The sequence below is a fragment of the Ostrea edulis genome, chromosome 9 (genome assembly GCF_947568905.1).
Source record: "Ostrea edulis chromosome 9, xbOstEdul1.1, whole genome shotgun sequence".
Classification (NCBI taxonomy): domain Eukaryota; kingdom Metazoa; phylum Mollusca; class Bivalvia; order Ostreida; family Ostreidae; genus Ostrea; species Ostrea edulis.
This window is the reverse complement of record NC_079172.1, coordinates 74,410,668-74,426,540: the sequence shown is the minus strand read 5'-3', so window position 1 is coordinate 74,426,540 and position 15,873 is coordinate 74,410,668. Positions and strand designations below refer to the sequence as shown.

Genomic DNA, 15,873 nt, shown 5'->3' with positions numbered 1-15,873 from the left:
CTCATGATTCAAATAATTTCGTATTATTCACCCCATGATTTGAGTTTTAGTTAACAAATATGCATTATGAATTTTATTTTTAAGTTGATAATTGACTCTCTCCTAAAGCTTTAATCAACTGGAGTCAATGCATGACGGTGAATGATTTCAACGACGAGTCGTGTACAATTGTATAAAGAGGGTGTTGCACCGAAGCGGGAAGTTTCCCTAATCGGAGCTCCATGCCAGCACTCGTGACGTAGAATTGACCTTCATTCATATTTATACTCTTACTGCGCAAGACAAGCCTAATACATTTTATGTGTCAATACATTATAGGAAAATGTAGTGAAATATGAAAGAAACAACAATTTCTTCCACTCCCGGAAAATAAAGAAAAAAATATGTTGATTTCTTGAATTACTTTATTGGGAGAACTTAATGTTTTCCAAAAAAACTCTTTAAATTTGCATCATGTTATTAATTTCACCTTATTAAAAATCATAGAACATAATACAAATGATTAATACGAGACATATTCCAAGCCCTGTAAAATCCAGGAGCTTTAAGGGGCCCCCAGACGCCCTGCCTCATAAAGTGGCGTCCCTCGTAACCGCAATTCCTGCATCCGCCCTGTAATTAACCTTCATAGGTGAAGTTACACCACTTCTTACAACACAGAAACACACCTTTATCAACACTACTAAAATGAGGCAAAATTTATCATCAGTAAATTTCTCGGAATTTCTATACAATTATTCATTTATGTGTGTACAATATCAGAGCAAGATATAATGTCTATTTATACATATATCCAAGAGTACCCAAACTCCTTCACACAGTAACAGTAAGCGGAAACTCTTTCAATTATTTTTATAAACTCCCGAACGAAGTTCAGGGGGTATATTGGAATCACTCTGTCTGTCCGTCCGTCCGTCCGTCCGTCTGTCTGTCTGTCTGTGCAGATTCGTGTCCGGGTCATAACTTCTTTCTTCTTTGACTTAGGCATACCATATTTGGCACACAGGTGGATCACCATGAGACGATGTGTTGAGTACCTTCATGACCTCTATATGACCTTGACCCTTGACCTCAAGGTCAAAATTAAAGGTTTTTTTTACAATGGATTCGTGTCCGGGCAATAACTTCTTTGTTCTTTGACATAGGCATACCATATTTGACACATGAGTGTATCACTATGAGGCGATGTGTCATGTACCTTCATGACCTCCATATAAAAATAAAGTTTTTTGGGTTTTTTTTTTTACAATGGATTCGTATCAGGGCCATGACTTCTTTGTTCTTTGACATAGGCACACCATATTTGACACATGAGTGTATCATCATGAGACAATGTGTTGGGTACCTTCATGACCTCTATATGACCTTGAACTTTGACCTAAAGGTCAAAAATGATTATAGGGTTTTGACACAGTCATACCATAAGACACGGGCGTATCCCCATGAGATTGTGTCATGTACATTCATGACCTCTTTATGACCTTGACCTTTAATCTCAAGGTCAAAATTACAGGTTTATGTCTTGGATTTGTGTTCTGATTATAGCTTCCATTTTCTTCTACAAAGGCATACCATATTTTTACACCCAAGAAAGAGGTAATTTATACCTATTAACAACACTATTTGGGAGATTGGGGTAAGCGGGGGGGGAGGGGGGAGGGGTGTATTCTTAGTGAGCATTGCTCACAGTACCTCTTGTTTGATTTGTTTCGTGTTTGCTACACTTAGTAATGAACTAGAACATTGTTTTACGTACAGTACTATTAACAAAAAGTTCCCCTTTTGGGCTTAGACAACATCACTAAATAGAACGTGTATAACATTCATGTGTTTTACGTCCAACTAACCCAACTCCATCACCACGGCCCTCTACAGTATTGCAACTTTTTTTTATCCCTGTTTCTTAAACTTGTAAACAGAGAAAACAATTTTTAAGATTTAAAAAGTACTATATTGTATTCTAAGAAAAGTATCAACAACAGAAATACTCTGCTTATTTTTATTTCCATGCAATAATGTCGCGCTAACATTATCTCCGACGTGTAGTGCATCAGGGTAAATCTAGACGAAAATTTAAATATTTGAGCCACATTATTAGATATGGTATATTCCCTTTAACCCTTGACATGGACCTTCATAAAAGTGACTGTCAGGTGAAAATAAGTATGTTGTCGCTGTGACGCAGGAATCGATGTGATAGCACATGAAAGGGAAAATGCTTACTGATTTCACATAAAATATGACAGATATAATAAAGTACATATTGATTCATTGTAATTTGTTTTTGACATATTATTGAATTGACTGGCCTATAACTTATCGGCATGAAAACATGACGTCACAATCACAGGTTTCCCGAAAGTGACAGTGTTAGGGACTTTATGTATTTTGACATCCACCTATTAGAAACAATCATTATAGGTATGATTTGATTTTCCCTCTTTTCATAGTACGCACTGATTTGTAATCTAAACTTTGAAAATTTTAGGGTATGTGCGCCTCCACGCCCATCTACATGTGTAAATCCGCCAGTGTAAAGGTACTGTAAGCTGAATGTTATATGTGCACTGTTACTTGTGTATTTTTTGTGTACAATGTATGTATATTGTCTACAATTGTAGTGTTTCCTTTTGCATGTATGTGTGTTTTTGTGCTTTGTCGTGTTTTGTTGATGTTACAAGGGAATCCGTGGACGAGTGGTTAGAGCATCGTGCTCCAAAGCACACGGCCTTTCACCTCTGTCGGCGCGGGTTCGCATCCCGCTCGCGCCGGTACAAAAGAAAGCTTTGCATGTATGTATGTTTTTGTGCTTTATCGATGTTACATAACATAGTGTGTATTGAAAAATAGGGAAATCCCGTCTCAGGTCATTTTTCTTTTTATAGCAAACGTGTGATTTTAGAACTTGCGTTATATGGAGATTTACATTTAGTAGGCTTTGTTAATGAAGGTATTATCTAGCTTTAGATGTTTTTGATTACCAATCTAAAATTTGTGTGAAATTTACCAAACACAAAGAATTTTCTATTTTTTTTTTAAATAAGCTGATTGGGTTGGGTTAGGGTTAGGGTTAGGTTAGGTTAACCCTAGCCCTAACCCTAACCCTAACTTACAGAAATTGTGTTGCAGGTGTAACTTGTATCAGTTAAAGGTAGCAGCCACATTCCAGCTAATATGCATGAAGTTAATTAACTAATAATGAACTAACAATTGTGCAGTAAAACAGACTACTGAGTGTTAGATTAGTGAGAAAGTGGAGTGAAGGAGTATTGCTTTAAGGAGGTATGCTACACCAGAGAAATTTGATATAGATGAAAAGAGGAGGATACAATATTTTGAAATTCAAAACTTTCAAATTTACTTTATTTAGTCAAAATATACAATTTTAGTTGAAAGTAATCTGCGAAATATTTAAAACCCCTGCTGGACTCGAACACGCGATCTACAGTTCAGCAATCGACGTGCTAACCTACTGAGCTACTCAGCTATACAAGAATTTTTGAAACAAATCCACCATGTTTTAAAAGGAAGTCCGTCATTATGACGATGTAGAGTACCTCCTTAAGGAAATATAACTAAAAAGAGGGGGGAAAATCAAAATCTTGTACATATTTTTAAAGATTGTAGAAAGATATCGACGACATATTGGTTTACCAGTAAGATGTCTCTATTCACATTGTGGGTCCAGTGTGTTTTCCACCTGCATGACTGTCAATTGAGTTGGACAGTTGATTTAATTAGTTGTTTGTTTGGTTGGTTTTATGTGGATTTTGTTGAGTGTAGAGTCGGTCAAGAGTGTTGATAAATACTTCCATTGCTGATCAAATTAAAATGTCAGCTGGAAACAAAGAAAAAGAAAAGGCGGTGTCCTCAGCAAAGGATAATAAGCTTAATTTTGTAGCAAGTTTACCCATTTCTAGCACACCTAAAGTTCAAACAACAGGTGACCCAATGAAACCAAAGGTACGTGTTAGATATGAATTTCCACTCAAGCCTGAATTTAACATATCTTTCAAGCAAGTAGGTGAAAAACAGAAAGTTGGATTAAAATTGCAGCATGGTTTTGAAGAATTTCATCTTTTGATAGGACAGTTGGAGTATAAGTACGATTACCAAAAGTGGAATTAATGCCAAGTTCGTTTAAAATACAGTTGTAATAATGAGCCTTACAAACAAAGATAATGTTGTTTTTTTTTGTTTTTTTTTATTACTTATGACATTTTTATTTCCCAGATCTATCACTATGACATATAACAAATAGACCAAACGATAGAAGAAGAAAAAAGTGTGGAAAGCTGCCAGGGATGGAGCCCTGACTAAGATCCACCTAAATAACAATATATATCCCCTATTACATCTCACAGGATGTAGAAGAAGAAAAAAACTAAGAGAAATACAAGATTATATAAAATTATATGAGAACAAAGTTATACAAATATAAATACATCATTTCTAGAGGATATGAATGTATTCCGTGTCAAATACCCAAAGGACACTTCTCACACTCCAAAAAGTCAGTTTTGACCCTGGGTAGTCATGTAAAAGGGAAGGCAGATCATTTCCCTTTACTTTATTTGTACATGACAAAAATAGTATGTCATACAATTTGTAATATAGATATATAAGATTATAATTTTTTGTTACAATACTATCAAGAATATACGAAAACTATACCTTGTTTAATCTTTTGTATACAGACACATTGAATTCAAGGATTCCCTTTACATGATTTCGAATGTCATAAGATTGCTCTTTTTTGTTTAGTATCCTACAATACATTTCATATTTGTAAATTTTACATGCAATTAGTGATAAAAGATTATTTAAAAAAGATTGTTTTCTTATTGACCCCCCCCCCCCCCAAGAACAATGTTTTCCCATGAATCTTGAAAATTCAATGTTTTCTTAAAATTTTTCCAAATGTCACAAACATTTTTACATTTCAGTACCAGATGCTCATTATCCTCTTTTTCCTTACACAGTGAACATAAATCCGTATCAGTAACTTTCCATTTCTTTAACATAACTCGGTTGCTGGTTAGATTGTTCAACAACTTTAAATTGAAATCAGCAATGTGGGTATCAAAAATATTACATATTTTTTTGTTTACATATTGCACTCCAAGACTGTTTTGAAACATTGAAGCTTTTAGAATAAAAAAATTGGTGTAGAGGAGGTACAAATTTCTTATCTTGATAAATATCATAGAACATTTTACTTGAGAAATCTTTCACACGTACAATTCCGTGATTTAGCAGTAGAAAGTATGAATTATATTTTATATGTACATTTTCATATATTATATTTTGAACATCGAAAGGTTGTAGTAATTTTCCTATGGCATTTCTTACAATATTATATTCACAAATCCAGTTTTTCTTGCAAATCAATTTATCTGCAAACCATTTCATCGGCTTAATACCATTCTCATCCACTACGTCATTCACGTATTTCAGACCACTCTTTAGCCAAGATTTTAGAAATATAGGTTTATCTTTAAATACCACAATATTTTTCTCCATAATGGTTCCCTTAGTCTATTGTTCAAACAATCTAGTCTGTTACTACCCTTGCATTCATTACAAAATGCGAACATTTCCTTGTAAAACAAAGGAAATCCATCCATTATCCCATACTGTTTGATATTAGGGATATTAGTTTTACTTAAATAGTCAAGATCATAATTGTTTTCTAAATATATGCTATTCACAAAATGGTATAATGATTTCTTTTATTTAATATTTTCTTAATCCATGATATTCTTAAAGATTAAATTTTTGATAAGATATCTACAGCTCCAATGCCTCCACTAATGATACACACTGTAGTTCCAATTAATGTATTTCTTTTTATTCTATCTCTCTTATTCCAAATGAAATTGTAAACAAGTCTTTGAATTTCCTTGATAATGTTTGAATCTGGTAGGTTTAATATCGAAGCTATATATATAATTTTAGATATTACAAGACTATTAATTATGCAAACCTTGCCAAAAATGGTTAAGTTTCTTGTTTTGCAACAGTCAAAAAGTTTCTCTACATCGCTGGTGATTTTTGTCCAATTATTTCTCAGGCACATTTCCTTATCACGGCCAATATATACACCTAATGCATTTACACATGAAACATTTACATAAACATTATGGATTTTCTTAAATCTGTTTTTTAAAGGTCCAGTTAATATGCATTCTGTTTTTGACATATTTAATCTCATACCCGGAACATTACTAAAATTACTTATCACCTCGAGGGCCTTCTTTAAAGACTTTTCATTTTCCATTGGAAGGGTAGAATCATCGGCATGCTGTATTATCTTAATGTCTTTTTCCATTCCTTCTTTTTAAAACCCATGTATGCTGGGATTGTTTCTTATTGAAATTCCTAATATTTCAGCCACAAAGAGAAACAAGATTGCTGATTCCGGACATCCTTGCCTTATGCCCCTATGCATCATGCAGGTTTTGGATATCCGTCAATCATTTTTTATTCTGAAGATTGGATTTGCATATAAGAAGTGAATCCATTTAATAAAATGTTCTCCAAAGTTAAATCTTTTCAGTACTTCAAACATAAAATTCCACTCAATTGAATCAAAGGCTTTCTGAAAGTCTAAAAATAAAAGTATAAGTTCTTGATAAGTTCTTGATTATTTTCTTCACAATAATAAAAAATGTCCAAACTTAATCTTGCATTTAGTGCGATATTTCTTCCTTTTATATAAGCCGTTTGATTTATTCATATCAAATCATCTAGCAGGTTTTGTAAACGCCTGACAAATACAAAAACTATTATTTTATAGTCTGTGTTGGTAAGGCTAATGGGTTTATAATTTTCTAGGTTTTGGTCCTCTCCTTTCTTATAAATTAATGTAATCAATGATAATCTCTGTGTAAAAGAAATTGTATTTAAAACAAAAATACTTTGTAAAACACAATAGAAATATTGTTTTCTTTCTTCCCAGAAATATTGTTTTCTTTCTTCCCAGAATGTTTGATAAAATTCACGTGGTATTCCATCCATACCAGGAGATTTATTGGTTTTCATATTTAAAAGTGCCTCTGAGCATTCCTGGAGTGAGAGAAATATTTCTAATTAATTTTTCTCCTTATCTTTCAATGTGAATTCTAAGTCTATAGCATTTAAATATTCGTTGACATCCGTGGTTTTTATATTATTTGTTTTATATAAAGTTTCATAGAAATTACACATATTGTTTAGTATGTCATCATCATCAAGTATGATATCACCAGTTTCTTCTCTTAAAGCTTTAACTACATTATTTATTTGTCTTCTCTTTTCTAAATTTAAGAAGTATGAGGTATTCTTTTCTCCAAGTTCTATCCAATTGGCACTAGACCTAACCAGTGCACCTTTTACTTTTTTATCTACAAGCTTTGATAATTCCTTTTTTAAATTTCTTTTTTGATTCATGTCAATATTACCCGCAGGTAATTCCTCATTTTTTCTGATTTCCGATTGTAAATAGGCTAACTTACTTTTATATGATTTATCTATTTTCTTTGAAAAGTCTATACAGAATATTTTTATGTTTCTTTTTAGAGTTTCCCATGATTCATGCGGTTCTACTTCATTGAGAGTGTAATTTGATAGACATAATTTCATTTCTTCGACAAAGACCTGGTTTTTTATCAGCAAGACATTAAATTTCCAATAGCCCGGTCCTTTTAATTTTTCATTTATAATCAGACGGAACTGTAGACTTGTTGCTGGCTCGGGTTCCACTCTGCTGCTTCGAATTTGATATGTGTACCTGCATCTGTCTCGCCAGATTATCTAGCATGCGCCCGAGCTTGTTTTGACCGGGCTGTCGCTGCATAACGGTATGAATGGTCCCTACATTGTTTGGCCCCGTTCCCCAGTATGTGTCCCACTGATTTTGGACTCTAAAATCTCCCTCATAACTTCATCCCGAGAATCCAACCATGCATCGGAGACAAGGACTTGATTTCCAATCCGTTTTGCGTCGAGAGCAATCTCTGCATTACTTATGGATTCCGCTTTGTTGAGATCGCCAGAACGCATTGCTTTCACGTGTTGAAAAGCTTGTTCGGCAGACGAGTATGTTGCCCCCAAAATCTTCAGCTCCGTGGGGAAAAAGTTGTCCCGCAAAAGCCACCACGTCCTCCTGTTCTGTCAAATATAGTTTGCATTGTTTGAATCCCGGTGAATGTCCTGGCTCCTTGCAGATCCTACACCATGCCTCATACTCACAATTGTTTTTATAGTGATAGTCCGCCCAGCAGTTAGTACACTGCTTTTTTGTCTCCCTGATAGGTTGACCCTTATAAACGATGGTACATCTTAGACCCACACAGGTAGTAGTTCTTGGTAGAAATTTCCCGTCCATGAGAGACGTGTAGACGAACCTGTTACCATTATGGAAATCAGTCATCCTGTGAGAAATGCGGTGTCTGATCTTCTCTAGCTTGATGTCACTTGTGAGCTTTGCACCATGCCATGTTTTTCTAACATTTTTATTACACAATTGTCATCAACAGATATTGGTAGGCCTTTGTTAAGCACTCTTATCACTTTCTCATTCGAATTTTCCGTTCCTGCTGAATATGGGTTAGTATTGAAAACCTGGATAGATCTACTTCCCAGTTCAAAACCAGTGTTCACAATCTGCATTTTGCTTCCAGGCGACTAAACATAGATTCGCCAAAGGTCTCTGTCGCGTTGCACACAGTAAATATCGTTGACTATAGCACTGGCTGCTACTGCAATATCATAGTCCGATATATATTTGTTCTTTTCACTCTGAATATCCCTGTTTCTTAAGTGCACTGATTTTTGTGTACATTCCATGGCCATACGTAGAGTTGTACACGTCTGGTCGAACACACTTGGATTAAGAGCGTGAGCTGATCGTGAGTAGATACTCAGTATTCACAACATAAACACAGTATAAAACAAACAAAAATTCAGAAAAACACCACAAAAAGAATTTTCTGAGTCAGACTATATACGTTGCACACAAACGGCACATATTTTGTTTTGCAAAGCCCATATAATTATGCGGAGACTGTCAAAAACGACAGAGCAAAAATAACACAACCGTTCTTTACTTGCTCGTCACGTGACCTCCAAACAAAGATAATATTATTACAAGCTGGAACCAAACATATTCCTCATGTAACCTATCTAATTCTTTTATCACTTCTGGTTCACTAAATACAGAAGGATAGATGGTACGTACTTTTGTTTTAATATGGCTAATGCGAGATTTTAATATTCCTCTTATGCTTTTAACCCATTCTGACAATGTATCAATTTTTTCTTCTCATATTTAGCCCATCGTCTGGCATAATCCTAGACAAAATTCATAATAGAAATGAAGTTATGTTGCCAATTAAAAGACCGAGGTTCTCTGTATTTAGGACCTTTTAGAATAAGTGATTCGAGGTTCCCATTTTCAACTATATCAACATCACCAGTAATGGCATATCCAACTGGACTATAGTTGAAAGAAGATGAAGAACAAGATTACGTTGCTGGATTACGTATAAGATGGTTAATACGTATATTATATGTTGTAATCAATTATCATTAAACAGCTAATTAAAATTCATCAGCGTGCTTTAAAAAATAAAACTGTCATGATATCACGATACCGTAACAAGCAACTGCTTATGTCAAATATTTCTCTCTGCTCGGCTTTCTGCACGATCTTAATGGGTATGAGAATATGCGATTACTTTTAACGTTTCATTTGCAGTAAACGACTGATGTATTTTACCCATCTAGATACGGCAAAATTTCAGAGTGTTATGTTTGAGTTCTTCATTTAGAACCGATCGATCAAATTATTGGCTTTGATAATTATGATGTTTATAATAACCAATGAGATAGTTATATCATACAATGGTACGGCATGTTTCGCAGCTATTACAATGCAACGAACACCCGTTCGATATTTTGAAGTTTAAACAAAGATATTGTCGAGTCTGTTAAGACTTTATTGCTACAAAATCTCGTGCTTTACTGAAATTAACATTATTCGGAGAAGATTACCGCTTCGTAGCATGGACATGGACAAGAATGTCGCGTCGTCAGAATTGTACACACGAACTGTGATATGTACAAACTAGACGTGTGTTCTATATCTCACAGTAGAAGGTTCCCGCAGAAATAGTCACATGATTTAAGCTTTTACAAACTTTCGACGAGGCCTCGACAGGGAGCATAAATCGGTCGTGACAGATCCATATTTACCATGTTTTATCAACCTCAGAAAATTAACCGAGATATTTACTTTCTTTACTATAAAATATTTACTTACACTATTTGTTTCATGTTTACGGATGAATTTATTATTTGTAGTTGATGCAAGGTGAAGATAACGAACAGTGAGCAATCTCATAACTCCTATAAGCAATACAAAATAGATAGTTGGGCAAACACGGACCCCAGAGGTGGGATCGGGTGCCTAGGAGGAGTAAGCATCCCCTGTTAACCGGTCACACCCGCCGTGAGCCCTATATCCTGATCAGGTAAACGGAGTTATCCGCAGTCAAAATCAGTGTGCCAAGAACGGCTTAACAATCGGTATGAAACACGTCAGACAACATTTGACCCAATGTGAGATTGTATTAACGAACTAGATCGTTATAACGACCATAGAATTTACGAAATGCTGACTTCAATCGAGGCTGTTGAAACCCCTGTTGATATATTTATACACATGTACAACCGCCTGTGACACTTCATTTGCTTACATCATGTATTCATGCGCACTATATATAGTTTCTTTAAACGTATTGAGGGGACTCATTTCAATTACATTGATATAAAAATATCAACATATGATATGTGTTCAAAGCAATGAAGCTGTTAAAAAAAAAATCAAATTTTTTGAAGATCTGGCTGTACAGGAATATAAGATATTATACTGACACATAACAGTCTGTGGTGACGATGTTTTAACAATCTTACATTCTTATCATTCAGTGCTGGCTGTACAGGAATATAAAGTATTATACAGACACAAAACAGTCTGAGGTGACGAAGTTTTAACAATCTTACATTCTTATCATTCATTCCTGGCTGTACAGGAATATAAAATATTATACAGACACATAACAGTCTGAGGTGACATTGATTCAATAACCTTACTCTCTTATCATTCAGTACTGGCTGTACATGACAGCATAGGAGATTGGTATAGGCTGGGTAAAAATCTTTGGTACATCAAGTAAATCAAATAACCCATCCTCTGACATTACAAAGGTGAATTAAGAGTGATTACTTGGAAGTGATCTTACAATATAAATATACCTGGAAGTGATTTTACAATATAATTACATGGAAATGATTTTAGAATATAATTACCTGGAAGTGATATTAGAATATAATTACCTGGAAGTGATATTAGAATATAATTACCTGGAAGTGATATTAGAATTTAATTACCTTGGAGTGATATTAGTATATAATTACCGGAGAGTGATATCAGACTATAATAACCTAAAAGTGATTTTACAATATAATTACCTGGAAGTGACATTAGAATATAAATACCTGGAAATGCAATTAGAATAAGAGTACCTGGATGATATTAGAATATAATTACATTGGAGTGATATTAGAATATAATTACCTTCGAGTGATATTAGAAAATAATTACCTGAAACTTTCGGAATGACCTGGAATCCCTGTATTTTATCCCATGCTACACGTTTAAATTGCCATTGGTGTACAACAACACAAAGCGTCGTTGTAATCGGAAGACTTCGTGTGATTCCGTTGATGTCGGAATTTGTGTAGAAAGAGTTTTGACACGATATATATTTAATATCATAGTATCATCTGCCAGTCTAAGCACACATTAGAACACATTAGGAATCACATCTTCATATATTCAACTACTCTTTCGATCTGCTTTTACAAGACAATCAGGCATAGTAATTACTGATCACTGTTCTTCCCAGTTCACGTGATCACGCGCATGCACAGAGTGACAATGATTCCGATCCTACTTAAGGATACTTGAAATATAATTTTTACCATGGGTGTTCCTGATTTCTCAATTCACCATACACATCATACGCTGATGAGTCACAGAGAGTCTGTCATGTTCAGAGGAAGAGAAAATTCACAGTTGTACAGTCGTGTCGACATCGTACCTCTTAAAGAGTCGGAAGTTTGTATTAAAAGCAAGTGAAAATGACACGATTTGAATTAGCGAAGCACTATACAGTTAAATTATAAATTTTGAATGGGGAGATGTAAGGGACACGTGATATGAGTTATCTAATGGGTTTTAGAAACATGATGTAAATATTTATGTTTAGTGAATAAATCAGCGCAGACATATCCTTCCAATGTTTAAAGACATGAACTCGTAATAAGTAATTGTAATTTTTGTTAGTACAGCTATCTCGTGTACTTTAACTCAGTGACTTATATCATGGATACTTTTGGTAGGTGATTTCTGACATCACTTGTGAGTTCCGTTGATACATGCATTTGATAGTACATCATTATAAGTACTCTTACCAATCCTTGTTTCATTCTGGTTATTATCATATGATAAGTATTTATCATATCATTAGTAATGTCATTTGTACATGGTTAATATCAATAATTACTAGTTATCATATGATTTAAAAACACACCAAACCATTTTATTGATAATTGTTGCCTTACCCTGAATGTATTAGAATTTAAAGATGGTGTGTTGCCATGCTTATTTCTGTACCTATATAGTTATGAGATGTTATGTTGCTATGTATAAACAGTAATAGAATAACGTGTTGCTAAGTTTATAAGTGTATCAACAGTGATGAGATGGTGTGTTGCTCTGTCTATAAGTGTATTAACAGTCATGAGGTGGCGTGTTGCTCTGTCTATAAGTGTATTAACAGTCATAAGATGGTGTGTTGCTACGCATTAACAGTCATGAGATGGCGTGTTGCTCTCTCTATAAGTGTATGAAGAGTGTATGGAATGGCGTGTTGTTATGTATATATATATGTGTATTGACAGTCTTGAGATGATGTGTTGCTCTTCCTATAAATGTATTAATAATCATGATATGGCTTGTTGCTATTATTATATATATGTATAAACAGTCATGAGATGGCGTGTTGCTCTGTCTAAAAGTGTATTAACAGTCATAAGATGGCGTGTTGCTCTCTCTATAAGTGTATGAAGAGTCATGGAATGGCGTGTTGCTCTGTATATATGTGTATGACAGTCTTGAGATGATGTGTTGCTCTTCCTATAAATGTATTAATAATCATGATATGGTTTGTTGCTATGATTATATATGTATTAACAGTCATGGGATGGCGCGTTGCTCTGTCTATAAGTGTATTAACAGTCATGAGGTGGCGTGTTGCTCTGTCTATATGTGTAATAATAGTCATGAGATGTCATGTTGCTCTAACTATAATTTCAACAATAGGATGTACATATTCATAATTCATTCTAAAGTTTGTGTTATAAAAGTGTTTACGCTTTCCGCGAAAGCACTGAGGGGGGGGGGGGGGGGGGGGGGGGGGGGTAAAGAGCTCGATCTCGAAACGTCAAAAACAATTTCGTGAAGATATTCAACCAAAGGAGTATTATGATATCGCATAACCCCCTTTAGATCGGCCACTGAAAAGTGTTGATATTTTACACAGTTCTGACTACTTTCCTTTTATTTTTCAGATTTTTGCACACGGTACTTTAATATTTTGATTCCGGAGTATTTGGCTGTGTAAAGAGTTTTAAGAGATCGTATTTCCTGTACAGTTTCATTTCGCCTAAATCTCCAAACTTATGTTGTATGAATAAGTGGATCTAAATGACATACTTCCTTGCTTAGCTTTATATTAAGTTTGCAGAAACATTGCCATTTTCTTCGAATATAAGGAAGATATAATGCTTTATTCTCTGGAATAATATCAATATAATATTCGGTATTTTGCATTTCCATTGACACATTATTCAACACTGAATTCCAGTATGAATCTGAATTTCCTGTAACAGATCAATTTCTTCTGTGAATCTGCTACAACACTGATCATGATATAAAACACGAACAATATATAGTTAACCAATCCTATCGATATCAAACAAACATACTATTAGTATATACTCCCAAACAATGGACCTATACCCTACTATTAGTACATACTCACAATCAATGGACCCATACCCTACTATTAGTATATACTCACAAACAATAGACCAATACCCTACTATTAGTACATACTCACAAACAATGGACCCATACCCTACTATTAGTATATACTCACAAACAATGGACCCATACCCTACTATTAGTATATACTCACAAACAATGGACCCATACCCTACTATTAGTATATACTCACAAACAATGGACCCATACCCTACTATTAGTATATACTCACAAACAATGGACCTATACCCTACTATTAGTACATACTCACAAACAATGGACCCATACCCTACTATTAGTATATACTCACAAACAATGGACCCATACCTTACTATTAGTATATACTCACAAACAATGGACCCATACCCTACTATTAGTACATACTCACAAACAATGGACCTATACCCTACTATTAGTATATACTCTCAAACAATGGACCTATACCCTACTATTAGTATATACTCACAATGAAACTATACCCTACTATTAGTACATACTCACGATTTACCTATACCCTTTTATTAGTATATACTCACAAACAATGGACCCATACCCTGCTATTATTATATACTCTCAAACAATGGACCCACACTCTACTATTAGTACACAATCACAAACAATTGACAAATACCCCACTACTAAATGTAGCACATATTCACATACAATAGACACATACCCAACTATTAGTACATACTCACAAACAATAGACCAATACCCAACTATTAGTATATACTCACAAACAATGGACCCATACCCAACTATTAGTATATACTAACAAACAATGGACCCATACCCTACTATTAGTATATACTAACAAACAATAGACACATACCCAACTATTAGTACATACTCACAAACAATGGACCTATACCCTATACTCACAAACAATGGACCTATACCCTATTATTAGTACATACTCACAAACAATGGACCTATACCATACTATTAGTACATCCTCACAAACAATGAACCTATATCCTGTTATTAATACATACTCACATACAATAAATCTATATACTACTATTAGAATATACTCATAAACAATGGACCTATACCCTGTTGTTAGTACATACTCACAGTGAACCTGTACCCTACGATTAATAAGCACATATTGCATTAACAATAGTGTACACTCCTCAATTAATTCTTCTCTGCGTTGTGTAACACCTTCACTAGTGTACTGAGTAGAGAGATTAACAATTGAAAATTATTCTCTGTGTTGTGTAACACCTTCACTAGTGTACTTAGAGAGAATAAAGGAGATGTTCAAGACAGTATTTATCATCAACGTCAGACCCGAGTCATAAAATACATCCAGTTGTTCATGAGTAAAATTGAACAATTGTATTCTTATTCCCAAAATATAACGCTGTCTGTCATCGCAATGAGATGGATAGTATTATGGCTTATAATACAGTCACCATTCGGTTAACAATATATAGTTAACCAATCCTACCAATATCAAACAAACAATGTATATTTACTAATAGTAGGGTATACATCTGGTACAATAATTAACAGTTATTCTCTCCACTAAGTACACTAGTGAAGGTTTTACACAACACAGAGAATAACTAACTATTGCTCTCTCCACTAAGTACACCAGTGAAGGTGTTACACAACACAGAGAATGATTAGCTGTAATTTTCTCTACTAAGTACACAAGTGAAGGTTTTACACAACACAGAGAATAATTAACTGTTATTCTCTCTACTCAGTAC

The 15,873-nt window shown here is 34.4% G+C and overlaps 1 protein-coding gene across 4 annotated transcripts in view; it reads right to left on the bottom strand.

The window, feature by feature from the left end:
* The window catches only part of LOC125659958 (uncharacterized), a 141,595-nt gene that overhangs the window by 31,545 nt on the left and 94,177 nt on the right, over nucleotides 1–15,873 (bottom strand). The window contains exon 1 of one of the 4 annotated variants that reach the window (XM_056150623.1): nucleotides 11,648–12,082. The exons of 1 other annotated variant lie outside the window; for it this stretch is intronic. The gene's annotated coding sequence lies outside the window, so the exon portion shown is untranslated. Of the gene's footprint in view, nucleotides 1–11,647; nucleotides 12,083–15,873 lie in introns of those variants that run through there. 2 more of the 4 variants (XM_056150622.1, XM_056150619.1) reach the window with 2 other exon arrangements.